The 19763-nt window shown below is 35.9% G+C and overlaps 1 protein-coding gene across 3 annotated transcripts in view; it reads left to right on the forward strand.

The window, feature by feature from the left end:
* The first annotated feature begins 3029 nt into the window (after positions 1-3029).
* Positions 3030-19763, forward strand: part of LRRC4C (leucine rich repeat containing 4C) — a 241990-nt gene continuing 225256 nt past the window's right edge. For all 3 annotated transcript variants that reach the window (XM_030483545.1, XM_030483546.1, XM_030483547.1), the window contains exons 1-2: positions 3030-3092; positions 4569-4702. The gene's annotated coding sequence lies outside the window, so the exon portion shown is untranslated. The remainder of the gene's footprint in view (positions 3093-4568; positions 4703-19763) is intronic.

Consider the following 19763-nt stretch of genomic DNA (forward strand, 5'->3'; position numbering starts at 1 on the left):
GACAGATTTGAACATGAGGCGAGAAGGATTTCCTCTGAGGAAACCTTTTGTGCCTGAGAGAGGGCACCAGACTCAGCTGGTGGTGCTCCATCCTATTTGTTTGGACCATGCGACTTCCTCTCAGAGGATGAGGGGGAGGCTCTCCTGCTGCTGTTGTCCTTTGGAAGCAAACGCATCTTGGGCTGTAATTAGACATCCCCCTAATTAAATGTAGCAATTTTCACTCTGCTTTAGAGTATGTAATCTTTTACACCTGTGTAAGACATGTATCAATGTTCATAGCAGTGAAAGGTGACTACATTGTGTTGATAATACTTTTTATTTTGTTAAGAATGGAGTAGTAGCCAAGATTTTATCAGGAGGGAAATGAAATGATCATTGAGAACAGAGAACTACACCCTTACCCTCTCAAAAGAAATCTGGTAGTTTATAGCAATGAGAGTGTCAAAATTTTGGCCTATAGTCTATGCACTGGTAAAGAAATGGTATATCAACTTGTCTTTAATCAGTTTTACATGTCTGGAAATTATATGTCTAAAAGCTATACAGTGTTTCATGCAAGCAAAGTATTATTTTGTGTGTGAATACATGAACGTCATTTAAGAAAGAAAAAAGTAATCTTAACTTAAAATGCTTTAAAAAAATCTTATAATTATTGCTGAGTGAACTTGCTTCAATGAGTGTACCAGCATTCCATGTCAGAATTATAGTATTGGAAATATTCTAATCTTTCTTTTCCCCCTTGGGATAAGCAAGAGAAATAAGTGTGCACATTTCATGTCATGTTCTGCAACTGGGACTATGCCAACAACTTGCATGATTTATTGGCTTAATAAGAATGATGGAGTGATTTCCATAAATATCCCAACTATAAATCCAACCAAGACTCTTACAATGTGGTACTTTGACCTAATCTATCTAGGATTCCTATTCTTTTCAGCATGGAACCATCTTATAACAAGGAAATTGCCCTCCTCAAGGTGCTGAAAATTTATGTAATTTAGGATAACTACGTGAGCTTGCAAAATACATTTGGTTTCACAAATATACAGGCATACATAGCATTATGCAAGGGCAAGGAAAAGACAATTCAGTCTTTCACCTCTCATCAGGGAACAATAATACTATGGGGGTTTTCTAATTTGTCTGTAAAAATTTGTAATACAAAGTAATTTGACTTTGTTATTTCCAAGGGGGATGATCAGGACCGTGAAAGTAAGATTTTATTTGAATACTGGATGAGATGCATGAGAGCATTTGTCCTTAGTCATGTAGACTTTGCTGCAGAAACAATGGGAAGATGAGTTAATCAAATTGAGACACAGCATTTATAAAGCGGAATAGTATGTAGTGATACATCCTGCCGAACTACCAGAACAAAATTCAAAATTTAAAGGGTCAAAAAATGAATTTCAAGTTTCAAGACACCAACAGGTTGTTGAAATACAGCAGAATGTGATAGGTGTTTTAGCAAGAAAATACTGTGCTTGTGGTGGATGAAAGACAAATCTTTTTCTTTAGTTGTATTATAGGAACATGACCAGGAAATAAGGTTCCATGACATTAGAGGGAGTGTGAGAAACTAAATGCTAGTTTGATGGCACTTCGTCAAAATATCATAGATGTCTTTGAAACCTGGCTTCAAGGAAGACAAGAGGCAATAGGCAGAAACTGAAATACAGAAAATTCCATTTAAACATAAGGAGAAAACTTAATGTTTGGGTGGTCAAACAAGGGAGGTTGGAGGTGGAGAGGAAGAAGGTTCTGTCAGTGATTCCCAAATATAGAATGAAAATTATATATGTAATCACGTATGTAATTGTATTTATACTCCAGGCAGTTCCTCAATTGTAGTTATAATGTAATACTTGTTTAACAATTAAAAGATTACTGTTACTATTATTTTTACTATGAGAACATCCGTATCAGATTGTTATCACCATTAAATGCATTGTCTGTCTATTGTATACATGTAAAAAGATAAAGATAAGTAGATGATAAATTACTATTGCCATTTTACAGATGGAAACCGCACGCTGAAAGATAAAATCCGTGCACTCGATGCATTTCTGTGCATAACACCCAATACCACTCTGGAAACCGAACCAGAGAGGTCAGAGTCCCAGGCTCACCAGTAACCATTGCACAATACTTCCCCTGAACAGTGTTTGAAAGCAGAACAGGAATTGAGTGGTGATAGTAACCAGTATATACAGTGCAAATGTGAGTGTGAGCTCTGTGGTGTTGAAATACAACTTACTTTCAGGAATTATTGTATTGGTAAAGATGGATTATTATTAAGTACTGTTTAATCCTGTGATATATGAAAACCAGACAGGACAGATTAAGAAACTTTGCAATTGAAGCAATACTATAACACTTAATACCTAATGGCAGTTATTTCTGAAATTATAGAATAATATTCACTATCTTTGAGCAAAGAGGAATGTGATCTGGTTTGGAGACTGGAATGCCATCTGATCCATTCCTGTCCTGCTGCCTGAGGTAGTTCATAACATCCTTGGGAAGGATAAAATACTGTTAACAGGTAAAATATTGGAGGGTCATTTATAATTTAGTAAAGCATTATTATAAGATGAAGCGTGCCTTCTGTTCTTTGGCAGAGTGGATCTTGTTGTTTTAATGGTAATGTTAGGCTAAATTCTGATCTTTCTGCAGCACAATTAAAATCACTTTCTGGATGAAAGTTCTTGGAATGATCCTGGGGATTAAGTTTTGGAACAGCAGTAGTCTCTGTACTTTTCCCTTATGTAATAATAAGTTAAACTGTGGTATAATATGTGACTGTGAATGTGTCTGATGCATTTTTGTCTCTAGGGTCTATTTTTGTTCCCAATTATTCTCATTTGTTATGGATGATGAATAATATATCAGTGGTGTAGGTGTCTGTAGAAAGTTTTTTTTCCTCCTTTAAGAATAACATTTTTACTTTTATATTCTAGCCCCTATATGTTATATTAATATACTTTTAGTGAGATTAAATATGTTTCTATGTCTGCTTTTATATTCCATAGATTTGATGAAGAATATTTTATTAATGTACATGCCCAAATGGAAATTCTTTCTGATGGGTAAGAAACTATTAGATCTCTCCAGTTAAGTTTTAAATAACGGTTTATTGCTTTTCTGGATCCTGAAGGTATTTTTTTCTTCTATACATAGAAAGCAGTCAGCAGAGATAAGAAGCTGACAACAGAGTAATTTAATTACAGTTAATTAATAAATCCACTAGATGACAGTAAAACCAATAAAAAACCAAGTGATAATATATCTTCAGGATAAAAAATCACTGTTTGTAGAAAACATGAGTGATATGATCAAAACATTCTTTGTATTTCTATACTACCTATTAACTAGCTACTTAATTTTCAGTTATTCAGAAGTATTCTATATAACTGATGAAATATGATGAACACAGTGGCTAGTGATGTGCACTGTTGTAGTTTCTGAAATTCAAGCAAAAACTGCAAATATTAAATAGCTCAATTTAAGCTCAATGTTAGCTATAAAGGAATGTTAGATGTTACCACCTTTTTCTCCCCGAGTTTTCCTTCACACATTGCCTTTGAGCATAGAAGAATTCAAGTGACTTATACTAACCATATTTTCTCTGGAAGCATTTGGGTTTTGACATGAACTTGTCAGATACCATACATCTTTGATCTGTTGATTAATTAGAGATCACCTTTATATTTACTACCAGATGTTTTTCACTTCAAAAGAGAAATTACGTTTCCAGCTCTTTAAACAGCTGCATCATATGCAAAATTAACATAAGTTAGGATAGCACACACCTGCCTGAGAATTTTGGTGTTCTTCAGAGGAATAACATGAAGTACTTTCAGATGAATAAAATATATAAGTAACCATTAACAACTGTCACACATCTAGAAATCTGGAAGCAGATTGATGAAAAGGTTGTCCTGGGGGATAAAAAAAAGTATTATTCAGATCTGCAGTTAGTAGGGAAAGTTTATGTATGTTATAGGGATACCTGGCTTTTAAACGTCAGGATGGAGCTCTACATTTGGCGTTGTTGAATGTATGGTTCAACATAAATGCTAAATGCTAAAACCCCTCTAATTCACAGCAAAATAATTAGCTGCATTTCACTGCCTGCCATTCAGAAGCTGATGCTGATTTTTCTGTGTCATTGAGTCATGGTGTGAATTGGCACTACAGCATGTGGATATTTTGTCTAGTAAATGGGATAATGGCTGTAATACAGACTACCTGCTCTGTGGTGTCTCAAGAACAAGTTCCACGTTATTACTGAAATTGTTGTTGATGAAAATAAGCAGAATAAAGCATAACCTCTAGTCAGAACCAGATGAATTCTCTTTTATTTTCTATGTTTTCATGTATGTTTTAGATAGTCTGCCTATGAAATTGTATGTACTTGTGCTTCAGAGGTCTTTCTGTTTCATAAGTAATCATGAGATTTCTAAATACGTTAATTATAAAGCACATTATAATCTAGTGCTCTGTCACTGTGTCTGAGACATAGCACACCATAAAATGTTATCTTTTTTCCCCCCACAAAACAGATTGCCAGAAAAAAGGATTGTGCAATGGAGGTTGTTAATATGGAAATATCCTAAGATACAGCATATCATTTGAGAAAATAAATACACTACACCTTGGCATGAAGGACAGTTGTACCATGAATTACTGAAGACAGGTAAACTGAAAATAACTTTCTTTCCATTTTTTATTCATTAATATTGTGTGTCTACTAAGGACTGCTGTTATCTACTTTCCAAACTTTATTCTTGGCTGTTCATCTGTACCTTTGCATATAATCACATATGGTTGTATAAGGAAAAAAGTCTTTAAAGGGGCAATCGGTGATCAATTTTTAAGACCAATCTCAAACTGACTTTTAAATTGGTAACTGTAGACTCTCCATTGGTATGAGAAATAAATTATAGGGAATGGGTTTCTTAGGACTCATCTATGTTAGTCTTGTAGTCATGTTTGTGCTTAAAGCATATTCTGGGTCTGGATGCCAGTTGCATCAATAATGAAGAAAGCATTTGGAAAACTCTTGTATTCTCGCTTCCTCTTTCTGACTTTTGCAGCCTCATAAAGCATTTAAATGAAACCTAGGATGGATGCTCTTGAGCTCTAAGCTAAAGGGAAAACATTTAGCAACAGAGAACAAATTTTAAAAAGGGCACAGCCTCTTTGCTTTTTGTCATGTTAATATCAGGAATACACTCCTAAATATAGTGTGTCAGGATAGCAATAGCTCAAGCACCCCTGTAGCAGACAGGGCACTCTACCAGAATTTGTAGATCATGTAAAGTAACATGATCACAACAATTAATATTAAACATAGTCAAAGCACTAGATGACATTTTATTGTTAAGGTGATTTATATTATCTAGGAAGTGCCAATATTATTCATTAATACTCAGAAAAGCCTGCATGCATTCTGAGGGATATGAGAGGAAGCAAGCATGGAGCCTTTTATTAGGATATCAATATATGTTGATGTGAGCACAGTCTTATTTTGTATTTGTACAGAGGAATACTGAATCATGGGAGAAATTTAGGGGGCATAAGATCTTTCTGTACCATGGATGTCATTTTTCACTGCTTTGCATCTCTGTGCACCCATGGTTGTCAAAAGTGAATTCTGATGGCTACCAGCACTGGAATGAGCATTTTACGTTTTCACTTTTCAAATAATTAAACAGGTTTTGAAACCTTTTGGTGGTGAAGAATTGGTTCTAATTATGTTTTCCTTGTACTAGAGTTTTCTGAGATATTTTCCTACATGTGTATACTATTAAGTGAGAATTATTTGGAGTTGTGAGTTCCATCCAAGTTTTAACAAAAGCCTTCCAGATAAGAAAAAACTGAGAAAACCAGAAATAATGATGTTTTAAGAACATCAGGTTTTGTTCAGTTATCTCCCCTTACAAGAAAAGCAGTCTGTATAAATGAAGAAAGAGTGTTATTTCCTTCTAAAGAATAATATGGTTTAATTTTAGTACTTTTCAACTGTATAGAAAATCATTCTATTGAAGAGCAGGTTTTAGTATGCCTTCTAGTAGAATGTTACTATGTTCTGTAATAAATTAATGGTCAATGAGGAATTTAATGTGTTTTGGAGAATGCTGAGAGATGTTTTATGAAAGTTTTTGATGTGTTGATGGAATATTTGGAGATCTTTTAAAGATGGTGATGAGCTAAATTTGAATAGATTTGCATTGGTTAGTATTAATTTAGAGGCAAATTGAAGAAAAATAGAAATTCTAAATTAATTTCTAAATCTAATAAGTGAAAAAACATGATGGATGTAGGCTTGTCTGCTTTGATATTTAGTCTTTCTTTCCCTTCCACTTACAAAAAAAGAGTTAAAACTAACTTTCTATTATAGGCATTCAATCTATTACTGCCAGTTGTCTTTAATAATGCCTATCTTCAATCTATGTGCTACCTGCTGGGTGGAATTCTGCTCATTTATTTATAGATGTCTTACAGTTCCAGGGTTGGGATTTTTTTGCATACTTATTTGACAAAACATAACAGGAAATATTTTTGGCTAATATTTAAAATTCCTCAAATTGTATATATCAGACTTAGACTTACAGAAGTATTTCTTAAAATACATTTTAGCATTGCTTTCTTGTACTACAGAGGAGAACCGTTGTATACGAATTAGCATTGACATCCCATAAATGTCTGCTTGAAATGTATTTTTTTTACATTGCTTGAGGAAGCAATGAGAAACTGAGGATTGAGAAATTCCCAGATTGTGTATTGGATTCACGTGGTAAGGTTTTGGTAGCGGGGGGACTACAAGGGTGGCTTCTGTGAGAAGCTGCTAGGAACTCCCCCATGTCCAACAGAGGCAATGCAGTTGGCTCCAAGATGGACCCACCACCGGCCAAGGCGACAGTGGAAGCGCCTTCAAGAGAACATACTTAAGAAGGAGCTGACCATAACCCCCATTCCCTGTTCCCCTGCGCTGGTGGAAGGAGGAGAAAGCAGAGGAAATTAGGAGCAAAGTTGAACCTAAGAAGAAAGGAAGGGTGTGGGAAAGGTATTTTAAAGTTTAATTTTATTTGTCATAATCCTGCTGCAATTTGATTGGTAATAAATTTAACTGATTTCCCCAAGTTGAGTCTGTTTTGTCCATGACAGTAACTGTCATCTCTCCCTGTCTTTATCTCTACCCACAAACCTTTCATTACATTTTCTCTCCCCTGCCAGCTGAGGAGGGCAATGATAGAGCAGCTTTGGTGGGCACTTGGTGTCCGGCCAGGGTCAACACTCCACAGCTTGTCATGATCATGCAGAGATGTATTACAGTTAAACTTTGTTTTCTCCCTTCAGCTCAAATGGTAGGTTTGCAGATTTTTCAGGATAGACAAAACAGTTACCTAATATTGTACATAAACTAGACAAAACTATAGCATTTAAAGTAGTGTGCAATAAATACACTTCTCATGGTGTTGCTATATTTTTTTAATGGGTGGCTTAACTTTGAATAATATCATAATGTTTAAACAAGTTTTGTGGTAATGGAAACAAAAAATCAGAGTTTATGATAGTTTATAATGCAAAAAATACTCAGGTGTGTTATCTGTATTGTAGCAGTAACGATTTTTAACCGCATCCTTTCAGACAAGCTTTAACAACAAAAAAGAGCTTTTTCTTTTTCAGCTGGTGTAACTTGAGGAAATGAAATGTTTAAAACTTGGAAGTGTTCATATCTTTTGAGCAGAAATAGACTTGTGTAAGATGCAGCTCCCTTTGAAAGAGTTGGCCCATCTAAAATTTGTTTTCAATTGATCAAATCTTTTCAAACATGTCTCAGAAAGCCCTTAATCTGAGCTTTATCTTTCTCTTCCGTCACCTAAGAAGATACATAGATGTGCCTTGGGCATTTTGCTGTTATGGGTCAAATTTCACATTGCATCTCAAAGTCTGGACAACTAACGTTTTCGAGAGAAGGCAAACATTCCAAATAATATTTGTTATGAACCACCAACAGGTCATATGTCAGAAACATTTGGTTTCAAAATTCCATACTCAGCTTGGGTAATCAATTGGACCTACTGAACTAATGTCCCCTCAGACATTGTCATCTGCATCAGCAAAATTTCCTTAGAGCTTTTCCCAAGAAGCAGGATGAGAACCAATGCACTGTGAAAAAAGCATATATTGTGGCTTTAAGTACAAAACTTCTCAGATTTGGAAACTGGAAGAGACTAACTACTGTGAGACTAATGGGGAAGGGCAAAAAAAGGCAAAGGACAGAAGTCTAAATGTCAAAAGTGCAAAGCTAGAGCAAATACTCTTAAAAATGGTTGAAACCCTTTTGGATTAAGGGTTTTTTATGTGACCTTATATGACATTCAGGAGGAATAGTTGTTATTCCAGAATGATGAAGAACTGGCTGGAGGTGCTGAGAGTTAGTCCTCGAGGAACTGACCTGCTGTCAACAGATAAAGGTAGTTTGGCAGGTAATATAAACCCTTGTAAGCCAGTAGCTGATGACAAGTGCTTCTTACTGCTCAGCTGCAGAAAGATGGAGCTTGCTTTCTTGTTGTTGCTTTTACTTGCACATCTCACTGGATGTTTGCAGGATTATGTTCTCTTTACTTATACTTTTTTAGTCACACTTTGAAGTGGTTGATCCAAGCAAGTAGAAGTATTGCCAGAACTCTAATATTTTATCCTGGTCCATAAATCAAATGTTTACGGTTTAAACTTTTCCCCAACAGGTTTCTTCCTATTCAGAGATGTCATTTACCACTGAATCCATGTTTCTCAAGATGGTTTAAAAATCTCTAGAAAACTTGGCCTGTATTTCAATTGTAATGAAACCGGAAAGCAGAAGGATTCTGATAGTATTCCAGGGTATTGGAATTTTGATCTTCATATCATTTTTAAATTAAAAATGTGGCTATAAGGATTGTGTCTACAAGGTGACAGAAATGCCTCTCAATATGTAAAAATAACTTGGATGAAAGGGTGTCTTAAATATACTAAAATTAATTCTTTGGGGAGGAAATGAGAGGGACAGAAATTTTGTAAGCATCAGTATTTCTTATACATCTGATTTTCACAAGGGAAAATTTGAGCACAATTCCAGTTAAAATACAAGAGAACCATTTGTCTTATTTCCCCCTGTGTCTTTGAAATATTTAGCACAAATCTGTGAGTATTGTGTCTTCCCTGAGGCACAGAAAGTTTATGGACAGTTGTACTTGCGATTCAAGGTGTGGACTATATTGCCTTGCTGTCTAAGCAAAGAACTTTGTGAATCAAATGACTGTTTCTCTTCACTTTTCCCGCTGCCACCACAGGTAGTTTCCACACGAGGCTATATTATTAGATTGCTGACCAAACATTGCACCGAAAATCTACAGCTTAAATTCCTTGTGGAAAGATGTTCCCTGTGGAAGCGGGGTTGGAACTGGATGATCTTAAGGTCTTTTCCAACCCAAACCATTCTATGATTCTATGATATAGCACCGTTATTATGGAAGAATGCTTTCAAGTTTGCATTTGCCAGGAAACAAATAACATTACTTGGGGAAATTATCAGTACTGCTAAAGCTACTGAATATACTGATAAAATTCTTTATCAATTTTTAATAATCCCCCATTTGTTTAGTTTACAACTCTCTCACCATACTTTCAAAAAACCAACAACAAAGATTAGCCGTGAGATTCACCGTAGATCTGATACTAGGCACCATCTTGGAATGTAACACATCAAGTAACAAAACAGGCTTATGGCTATTATTTCTCTGATCTGTCTGCATAGAGATGTCTTGGCATTTTAGATCGTTCATAAATCACTGGAAATGAATAACTTCTTTTTTTGTCTTTTGTCTGATAATCTTTTTTTATTTCCTCTCTCTCTTTTCCTGCATAAAGCTTCCTATTTCCAACTCTGCAAAATCACAGGATATAAAAACTTAAGAGATTCAGGAGTGAACATTGCCCACATCATGGGATAGACGATGAGGATTACTGAAATAAAATAAAGAATATGAGGCTCTGCAGTGGCTTATGAGACAGAAGTATAGGCTTGTGAAGATGAATTAATGAGCAAAGTGGAGGGGATGAGTGAAGATCAAAGGTTCATGGTTAAGTGCATTATCATAGGGACATCACACAAAGTGGTATATAATTGAATGATTAGTTGCAAGGCTAGAAAGGTCTTCAAAAATATTGTCTTTTACTGTCTTGAGTCACATATTTGGCTTAATATGTGTGATTTACCGAAAATTAAGCACTCTTAAATTACTGATACCAGCAAGACTCTGTATTTTGCATAAGTTAGTGTGTGCTTAACTGCATGTTAGAACTTTACACTTAATTGATGAAAACTAGAAATTACTACAGAAATAAATGGCGCATAATTTTCAGTGAACACTACAAGTACATGAAGAAATGTTTGAACTGTATATGAGAACCCCCTGAGCAAGGCTGACATATGGCTGGTGATATCCTGTAAGGAAATGTACAATGCAAGGAGGAATAACAATCCTTCTTAGAAAATAAAGGTCACAAGTGATAGCAAATGCCAAGAAATCATCAGAGATTTATTTTAGAGCCTATTGGGTCAGTAAAAGCTCAACAGGCTCATGTATTTCTTTAACAGTATAAAAGGATTCATGGAATATAAGGGCTTGTGAGTGAAGCAGAGAAAGAACTTCCTAGCTTAAGCCAGTGGTTGCTTCTTCTAGAAGTATATATTAGTTTTGGGTAGTTCTGGTTTTGAGCCATTGACTTGATTTCCAGCACAGTTGATTTCCTTCAAATTCAAAGTCAATAGAAGCTAAGGCACTAAGAATTTAATGAGTTCAATTCCTATATTTTCATATATGGATAGTGCTATGGGTAAATAAAATATATTTCTGGAAATGTATATTTTAAATGATCATATATTTAAGAATGTTCTGTGTTTACAAGTGATTGATTGAACTACCCAGTGACCAGAAGCTTACCTTTCCCTTCTAGTTTATCCTTTTTTTTTCATATAGAGTTGAGAAAGTAATTCTGGTGGGGTTATGTTTCTTAAATGGTAGTGGTGATCACTCTGCGTTCTGAATGATGGATGTTCATATGGCAGAAGTTATTTTTAAGAGCAAGTTATCTCTAAGTACAACTGACACGCACTCACTTTTAGGAGTATGTTCAGAAGGCAGAAATGGAAATAAAGTCATGTTGTTGATGCAACTGGATAAGTGTTAAGACACGTAGGCAGGAGAAAGTATAGCAGAAGTTAGTACAACCATTAACTATTCTGTACATGGAGAAATACAGATTTTGAGCCACCATTTCTGCCAATCTAACCCTTATTGACCTACTAAGGGTCATTGACTTCAGCTATTGTAATTGATTTGGGAGATACACGTATTAATTGATATGTAGCCCATGCTCCTGCTCATGTTTGCAATATGCAGAGATTTACAGAATAAAAAAATAAATTGGAGAATGCATGGAATAATAATGCTGGCAACTCATTTGATTTGCCATACACACCTGTATTTGGAATTCAGTTCCATTATTCTGTCTTTCTGTTAAACATCAGCTTGTTTGTGCTTGAAAATATTTCCCTCTGCCATACCAATTGTAATTCACTACTTCTGAAAATACACTTTGTTTTTGTTAGCATGAAGTTGCTTCCTGGGATTTTTTGCCTCCCAGAGCAACCTTTATGCTTGCAATGAGTTCCTGTACTTGTAAAACCAGCACAATGCACCTGCACTAAACAACTTGTTCCCATGGCTGTCATCAGAATTAGGATCAGTGTTATCATCCACTGCTGCTGATGGAGATCCTTGTATTTCTAATTTTTATATAAACTGTTCAGACTGCCTTAATTTGAGGAATTGGATGGCTCCATCACAGATAAGCTTACCAATACCTTCCTTTCAAAATAAAATCTGTCTATATAGTTTGTTGATATTGCAATATAACTAACCCATCCATTCAGACCAGGCTTCAAGATGAATTTTAACATTATGAGGATTATGAGAATACATGAAAATTACAGGGTTTTTTTAGTAGACAGAGTGATAAAAACAGCAAGTTGAATAAAAAAACCCCCAAATTACTGAATTAAACTCAGTGAGTTCCGCATGTCTGTAAAAATACTGAACTCTATAGAAATATTTTTAGAAGTATTTGTGTATATATAATGTATATATACATTATATATACATATATGATTATTTGTTAGCATGTTAGCATATACATACATTATATATACATATAAGATTTTAATCCACTATGCTTTTTATGTTTTAGCAATCTGTTACCTGTTTACTTGAGAAACCCTAAGAAAATATAGTTCCTGCTACTGTCAAAATACAGTGATGTATTATACTTTAGTATTACTATTCATCTGGTTCCTTCTATTCCTTGGCAAATGAGAGTTACTTCTAACACAGTATGGTTAGGATTCTGTATTAGCAATAGTTGATAGCATTAGATGAGTCTATAATTCTTTAGCAATGGCATTAACAGGAAATTCTCAGATGCTTGTAGCCTTATAGATTTGGGCTATGGAAAGTTTAGCTTTGTAAACAGGTTTGTAAAAAATAAATAGGGAAGCTAAAACCATGTTTATTATAGTGCTTTTTCTGGAATACTGCCAGTATGACTGGGATGATCAGTCAGGAGATTATTCCAGCAATTATGCAAAGCTATAGATCTAATAAAGTGCACACTTTATATAACTAAACAATAAAAAAGCAATATAGCAAGGGGGTGAGAAGAATGAGGGAAAGTCATTAACTGTAGTTTGGTCAAATGCAGCACCCACATTTGATGATACAGCATCCAGCTCCTTGTTCTCTTTGTCATCTGTCTGTCACACTAGATGTAAGTGGTTTATGAAGAGAATGTGTGGACGTCATTCAACTCTTGATGTTCAGGCACTTCCCCAGGTCAGGTGGAATCTGCAGTTTGTTAAACTTTTCCATGAAGAAAATATTTAATCTTATGGTATTGATTCTAAATGTGTATCTAGAAGAAATATCTCTAACTTGTTACATTTTCTCCATTTTATTATTACTCTTGATTGGGGTTTTATTTGCTAGTTCGGTTCTTTAAAATATTATATTTGTTAGACTAGGCACCATTGATTTGTGGGAATGTCTGTAGCTAGAGCTTAATAATTTCTAACAGCTAAAGCTTTATTTCAGTTTGCAAGGAGAAGAATGATTGTTAGGTTTAGAGTAAATGCACTGATGTTTTTGAAAATGTGATTTAATACAAAATTGCAGGTAACACTAACTGTGGAATATTTGATGGCATATTCACAGAGAGCTCAAGGAATCAGTAAACTTGTATTTTTCAATTGTTTGGGGTTTGGTTTTTCTTCGGTTTCTTTTTTTAGAGGAAGACCCCTTCTACCAGCACTATATTCAGGTTGTGCCCAATCCAATGAAGTCTGCCAATTTGAATATAGTGAGACACTGGCACAGGTTGCCCAGAGAAGCTGTGGCTGCACCATCGCTGACAGTGTTCAAGGCCAGGCTGGACGGGGCTTAGAGGAACCTGGTGTAGTGGAAGGTGTCCCTGCCTGTGGCAGGGTGTTGGAACTGGATGATCTTAAGGTCCTGTCCAACCCAAACCAGTCTTGAGCTAGACTGGGAAAAGAAAGAAAAATGAAGCATAAGATTCGACCTGAGGAATGTTAGTTCATTATTGAAAGCGATTTTGTTGAATTATCAGCATCCTTCCTGTAGAGTTTCACATCAGGAATTACTTAGGCAGATCAGACATTTTACAGCAATTCTCCATGTAGAGACAAGTCAGTATTCTTTATTTATCATCTTTTTGGTGCTTTAAGGAAGTGACCTCTCATTGAATTAGAAGGCCTTCAATCCTCTAACCTCCAGTGATACGAGGAAATAAGGACTGACTGCGAAACTGAGTGTAATTACAAGGGGGCTCTGTGCACATGAAGCAGTGGTTTAATGTTAGCAGCCCTTTTAGAGTAACAAGCAGGTATGAGCATAAGGAAGAAAGGAATGGTTACTGTCAACTTTGGCATTTGCCAAACACATAACATCTTATGTGTTAGATGTATTTAGATGTTGGATGTTAAATTGATTTTGTCAATGTAAATTAGGGATTTAGTTTACAGAACCCAGACATTTAGCTTAACAACCAACCTGTAGCTCCTAAATGCTTTTATGTCTTTTCAAGTCACATGAATGCAGGATTTAAGTCCCTAAAACTATGGGGTTAACTTTTTATTTAATCATAAATGAATGTCAAATCTCCTATCCAGGCCACGTTTAGTCCAGTTTCACTGAATTTTTATGCAATTCATTGACAGTTAAAAGTTTCTGTATTTAGAATAATAGAGAATTGGGGTGTTCCAAAAGAAAAGACAAATCATGAGAGAAAGAGAACAAAAACTGCAAGTTTTGTCACGGTGCAACCTGTGTAATGGCTTTTAGATGTCGTGCTGTCAAAGTAGATCTAAGTGTAACGAAGAGGGAGACAAATGCAGTAATATCTTGTCTAGGAGTGATCAGTCTGTTTCATTTGCCCAAGGTATCTTCAGTCCTATTCCCATTTCTGTCATTCCAGAGAGAGCTTAGAAGGTTTCTTCCTCTCAGCTTCATGCTGTGGATGTAAAGTATTTTTGACTTACTGTTCCTGCATATAGATAAATAAAAATGAATTGTTATTTTAGAAACTCTTAGATTCTGCACACTAGAAAAAGGAAGTTCCCCCTTTTCTCCAATGCTGTTCTTCAGAAAGATGGAATCTTTGGGTGATAGACTTTGACAAGAAAAATTGCTTTAATGCTACTTGATTGAGAAAAGGTTTGCATCACATTAAAATGTTCATGTTGTTACTTGGTTTCTTTGAAGAGCGTGGAGAACAGAAAACTGTGTAATATTTTATTCTACCTTTAGCTTCCTTTGCCTTCAGATATGAGAAGGAATTGCCATGCAGCCATAGTGCTGCTCTGTTATTTTGTGGTGGAAGATAGCAGTAACATAAAACGTGTTTTGAGAAACTCATTTACTCTGTAGCAGGGATCACAAGTTTTCTGATCTTGTGACCTACAGTGCCAAAATCTTCCTATGGCTGAGAGCTGCAAGATGTATAATTCATACCTCAGAAAACTAGCATTAGCAGAGTAGTTCATAGGTGGAGGGTGGAAACATCTTCTTAGCGGTTCTCAGTTCCCTGTTAAGTGATGGGGCTCAGCCTAGTGAGGCAACTGGGCTCCTGAGCAACCCTGCGATTCTAACTCCTTCCACAGAGATGTGTATTGCTTAGCAGCACCCACACCGTGACATGCCCAGGTGCTCTCTGTGGACAGGAGAAAAATAGTGGCTTTGATGGATTTAATGGTCCTCTAAAGCAGTAACTATGCTTGCCAAATAAGTGTAAAGGCTGCCTAGGTGTTTAGTTTAGACAATCTGTCTGATTTTTAGATAGCTAAAGTTAGGTGAAAAAAATCCCAATTCAGTACCCACTTCCATCTCAGTTTGCTCAGTGGAATCCTTCCTACTGCCAGCCCTGAGGGAAAACCACCATACGGTTGGCATGCTATAGGAACAAATAAAAAGTTAGGGGGCTAGGTAAGTACATTTTTTGAAGAAATGCCATAAAAAGTTTTGAAAAACTTCTGAAAATTAACATAGCTTTCCTGAAGTCAACAGAGCAGCACAGATTTAAGCCATCTGAAAATTTACTCCATGCATTTTTAAAACAGAAAGTATTTGTAATTGAAGATGTTTGTAATTAAAAATGTAAATTAAATGTACCCTCTAAGTTCTAAAAAATACAATTTTTTGTCACTAAAAATGTTGGCTTGGCCATCGTTTCATTGTACAGATGGGATTGACATCAAGTTTCCCGGGACACTTTCCCTTCAGCAAATGCATTTCAGACCTGTTCTGACCTTAGTGTGCCCACTGAATTATTCTCTTTTGCTACTATTGCCAAGAATGGTGCCAGTTTTCGTTTGGTGATTTTTCTGAACGTCAGTCTGCTGTGCACTGTGCTGAAATCCACCAAACTTACTTCAAATAACCAGTGAGAACATCCCCACCTCTTTACTCCTCCACACACTGCTCTTAATATAGCGATTATATTCACATCAAAGCTGTCAGAAGGTTTCTGTGATCTCATTAGCTATACTTATTTCTACCTACAGAATAAATGAATCATCAACCAAAACAGCACTGAAGACCAACTGGTAAGACTCACATGGCTATATGTATATCTGTGCTGAGAATAGAAATCTTCTCGAGTCTGTAATGCAGGTTGTTAAAAATGCAAGCTTTGCAGACCTGAAAAGGGTTAAGTCATTTCTGAAATTAATTTAGTTCTAAAGCTTTTAACATGGAAACAAAATTGTTAAACGCTTTAACAAGTAGTTTCATAATTTCATATAGCATATGAAAAAAAACCCCAACTACCTTTCTGTTTATAGCACACTGAAGGAACTGAACTGAAAACATATTTTAATGCTTGTGGGGTTTTTTTTTGCTTTGCTTTCATTTATGTGGTTAAAATACAGAGTAATTTCATTTTATGGCCATGTGAGGGAAATTAGATAGGTGGTACCAATAGAAATTAGATGAGTTGATTCAGCCAATTTAAATGCTTCAGAATATAAGCGTGCACTGTAGGGGAGTGAAATCAGGTTAAATGGGCAAGTGAACAGAGATTGGACGTGGCTAGAAGCTAGGTGTTAAATAAGTGATGTAGGGATATTGGTTGTGTTTGATAGCAGGTATAGGACCTGCATAGTGAAAAAGAAAAAGGATTCTGATGTCTATCTGACTGGTTGCTCATACTATTCGAAGATAATTTTAGAAGCTAGTAGGAAAAGTGCTCACTGGAAACTTACATCTGTAACAACCACCAGCCATTTCTAGAGAAGCTGGGTAATACTGAGTATGTCTGTCAGCAAGCTGAGGCACGTACCCCTCTGAAAGTTGAGGACTCTCATTCACTTTTCGTGATTGAGAGAGAAAAGTTGGAGAATTCAGAGCATATTATTTGGACATGAAATTCTTCTGATTCTTTATTCTCTTTCTTTACTGTTAAGGGGAAAGGGTTCTACAGGCTTGACAGTGAGATTTATTCAGCTGATAAGGAGTATGAAGTAAGGTGAAACATAAAGCTACATCCTCTCCTCCTTGTTCAGTGAAATGGACACCCAGTTTAAAAGCATTCGTAGTGCAGAGGAGTTCCATGTGTCATTGCCGCACACAACTCCTCTGTGCCTGTGCAGAACCAGTCTAATGGAGTAAGTGAATGTCTGACCAATGAAAACAAGTCTTCACACAAGCAAACTCATATTCTGAAGTGGAGGAGAAACAGCTTTGCCTGGCATAGCTTGGTCAGGAGTTTGTCTGAGTCTGTCTCATTTCCAGAAGCAAAACCAATAAATCTGAATTGGGATTAAGAATTCCAACCTACCAAAATGAAACTTCCTGACCTCCATAATTCAATGCCTCATGAATCCCCTTTATAGCCCCTTTTTGAGTTTATAAAATTCTTACAAATGGAGGAATGACTTTTGTAGATAGTCGTATGTACACAATAGTGTCGCTTGTGGTACTGTGGGGAATTTCCCAGACTATCAGTTTGAGATCAAAGCACATTACATCAAAATTGCATGTCCTTAATAGTCTCTCACAATCATTCAGTCATGTCACCTTGTTATCAGATGCTGAAAAACCTCTGTAGGTATCCAAAGGACAATCTGAATTGTTTACACATCAAGCTATATTGTTCTGAGACAAAAAGGTAAAGCTACTAAGGACCAATAACTGATGTAGCTCAAAAGACAAAAATGGCTATGTATAATCGAACTTTTCCTCAGGGCTGTTCATACTTAGAGGAACAAGGGTTCAACTGCTTGGATGGCATTTAGGTAGATGAGCCTACCAAATTAAAGCCAGGAATGTGCTGCTAGTGCCATGTATCACAGGGACGCTCTGATAGGAAAAAGAATTTACAGATAAATTATTTATCAAACACTGATTTATTACCCCACCCCCCCCCCGGTGATAAGTATATTTATCTTTCAGGAAAAGTGATTTTACATGTAAACAAATGACTTAATGATTATGTCATAGCCACAGATTCTGAAATCTGTCAGAATGCAGCCCTTTTACTTTAGTTCTTGTCTATGAAATAAAAGAATGATATACAGATGCTGCCCATTTACAATTTGAGTTTTGCAAAGAAGTCCTTGCCAGAAAAAGTTACTTTATAATATAGATATTACTTTTAATAGATATTACATACTTATTTTTATAATATATTCATTATAGATACATTATAGCATAGATATAGATACAAAACAAGATACATTATTACATATGAATAGAATAGAGTAGGATAGAATATAATAGAACAGAACATATAATATCCTGCCTTTACTTCATTTTCCACCAAATTTACAAAGTCTTGCATCAACACATAGCTTGGAAATATCTTTTTTTTTTTTTCCTTATTGTCTAATTCATCTTATTTATCTATCTTTTTCTTATTTATCCTACACCTAACTGTTTTAATGTAAGCAGAGCAGCTGTATCACCCAGGAACACAGCATGCCCATCTCAGCCAATACAAAGCAGTGCAGCTCCTTTAAAGGCTGAGAATCTGGCCATTAATATCATGAAGAGTTACTGGGTTTTGATTTCCAGGAGACCTGACAGAGCACACATATCTCCAGGTAAAGTAAATGGAAAAGACAGGCTCAGGATCTCTGAAAATCAGGCTTGTGGTTTCTAATAGGTCATAGGAATTTATAAACAAGAGATTAAATTCTGCACTATCTTTCAGTCTGCAAGCCTACTGACCTAGCCACAGTTACATGGCGTAATTCAGCTTATGGAGAATCCTGGGTTTGGTGGGGTTTTTTTACTTTCTACTTTTATGCTGAAAACATGTTTGCTTCCACATGTATTTTCTGTGTTACAATCCAGTGCTGTTTAGAATTTCCGGGTTTTTGAAAATGTGTTGATACCTGTGGTAGAGAAACACGTTCCCCTAGGGCAGGTGGGAGGGACTGGGCAATGCCTATGAAATGTTTTGGAAAACTAAGATCTTTGCTGCAGCGGTCCACTGAAGCTTTAAATACCAATTCCCTTCCAGTAGGGAGCAGGCAAAGGCTAAGAAACCATTTAGGAACTTACCCCCTTTCTAGTTCAGGCAAGTAGTCAAGTCCAATTGAATTTTGCCTGTGCAAATTTGCATGCTGCCCATGAAGACAATAGAAGAACAATGATTTTGTCCAGCTTCAAGGAGTTCTCACACACGTTGGGGTTCCTGCTGATTCACTGTACAGACAATCACTAAAAGTGAAGCTCTGTGCTGAAACCAGATTGTAAATTGTCTTACTGTGTATGTTTGTATGGATAGGAAAATAAGGAAGCATGGGGCAAAAAGTCAAAAACCTGAAGTAATGTAAACTTCTGTTACACTTGACATTTGAGCTTTTCCAGTGAGTTCTTTGTGTAAAAGTCCATTCCTGGGCATTACTGTCACTTCTGCTTGTACTATGGAACATTAACTCTGTTTTCATTGCTCACATCTAGCAATGATCAGATGAAACGTGGCATATCCAAGCTGATAACCTATCATTTGCTTTCTTTTAAATACAGACATATACATGTATTTCAGTACCATCCTTTTCCTGCTGGCCTCTTTTATTAAAATGCTGGTTCTTCCATGTAGAAGAACCAAAAAAAAAAAAAAAAAAAAGCCCA

The sequence above is a fragment of the Strigops habroptila genome, chromosome 4, assembly GCF_004027225.2.
Source record: "Strigops habroptila isolate Jane chromosome 4, bStrHab1.2.pri, whole genome shotgun sequence".
Classification (NCBI taxonomy): domain Eukaryota; kingdom Metazoa; phylum Chordata; class Aves; order Psittaciformes; family Psittacidae; genus Strigops; species Strigops habroptila.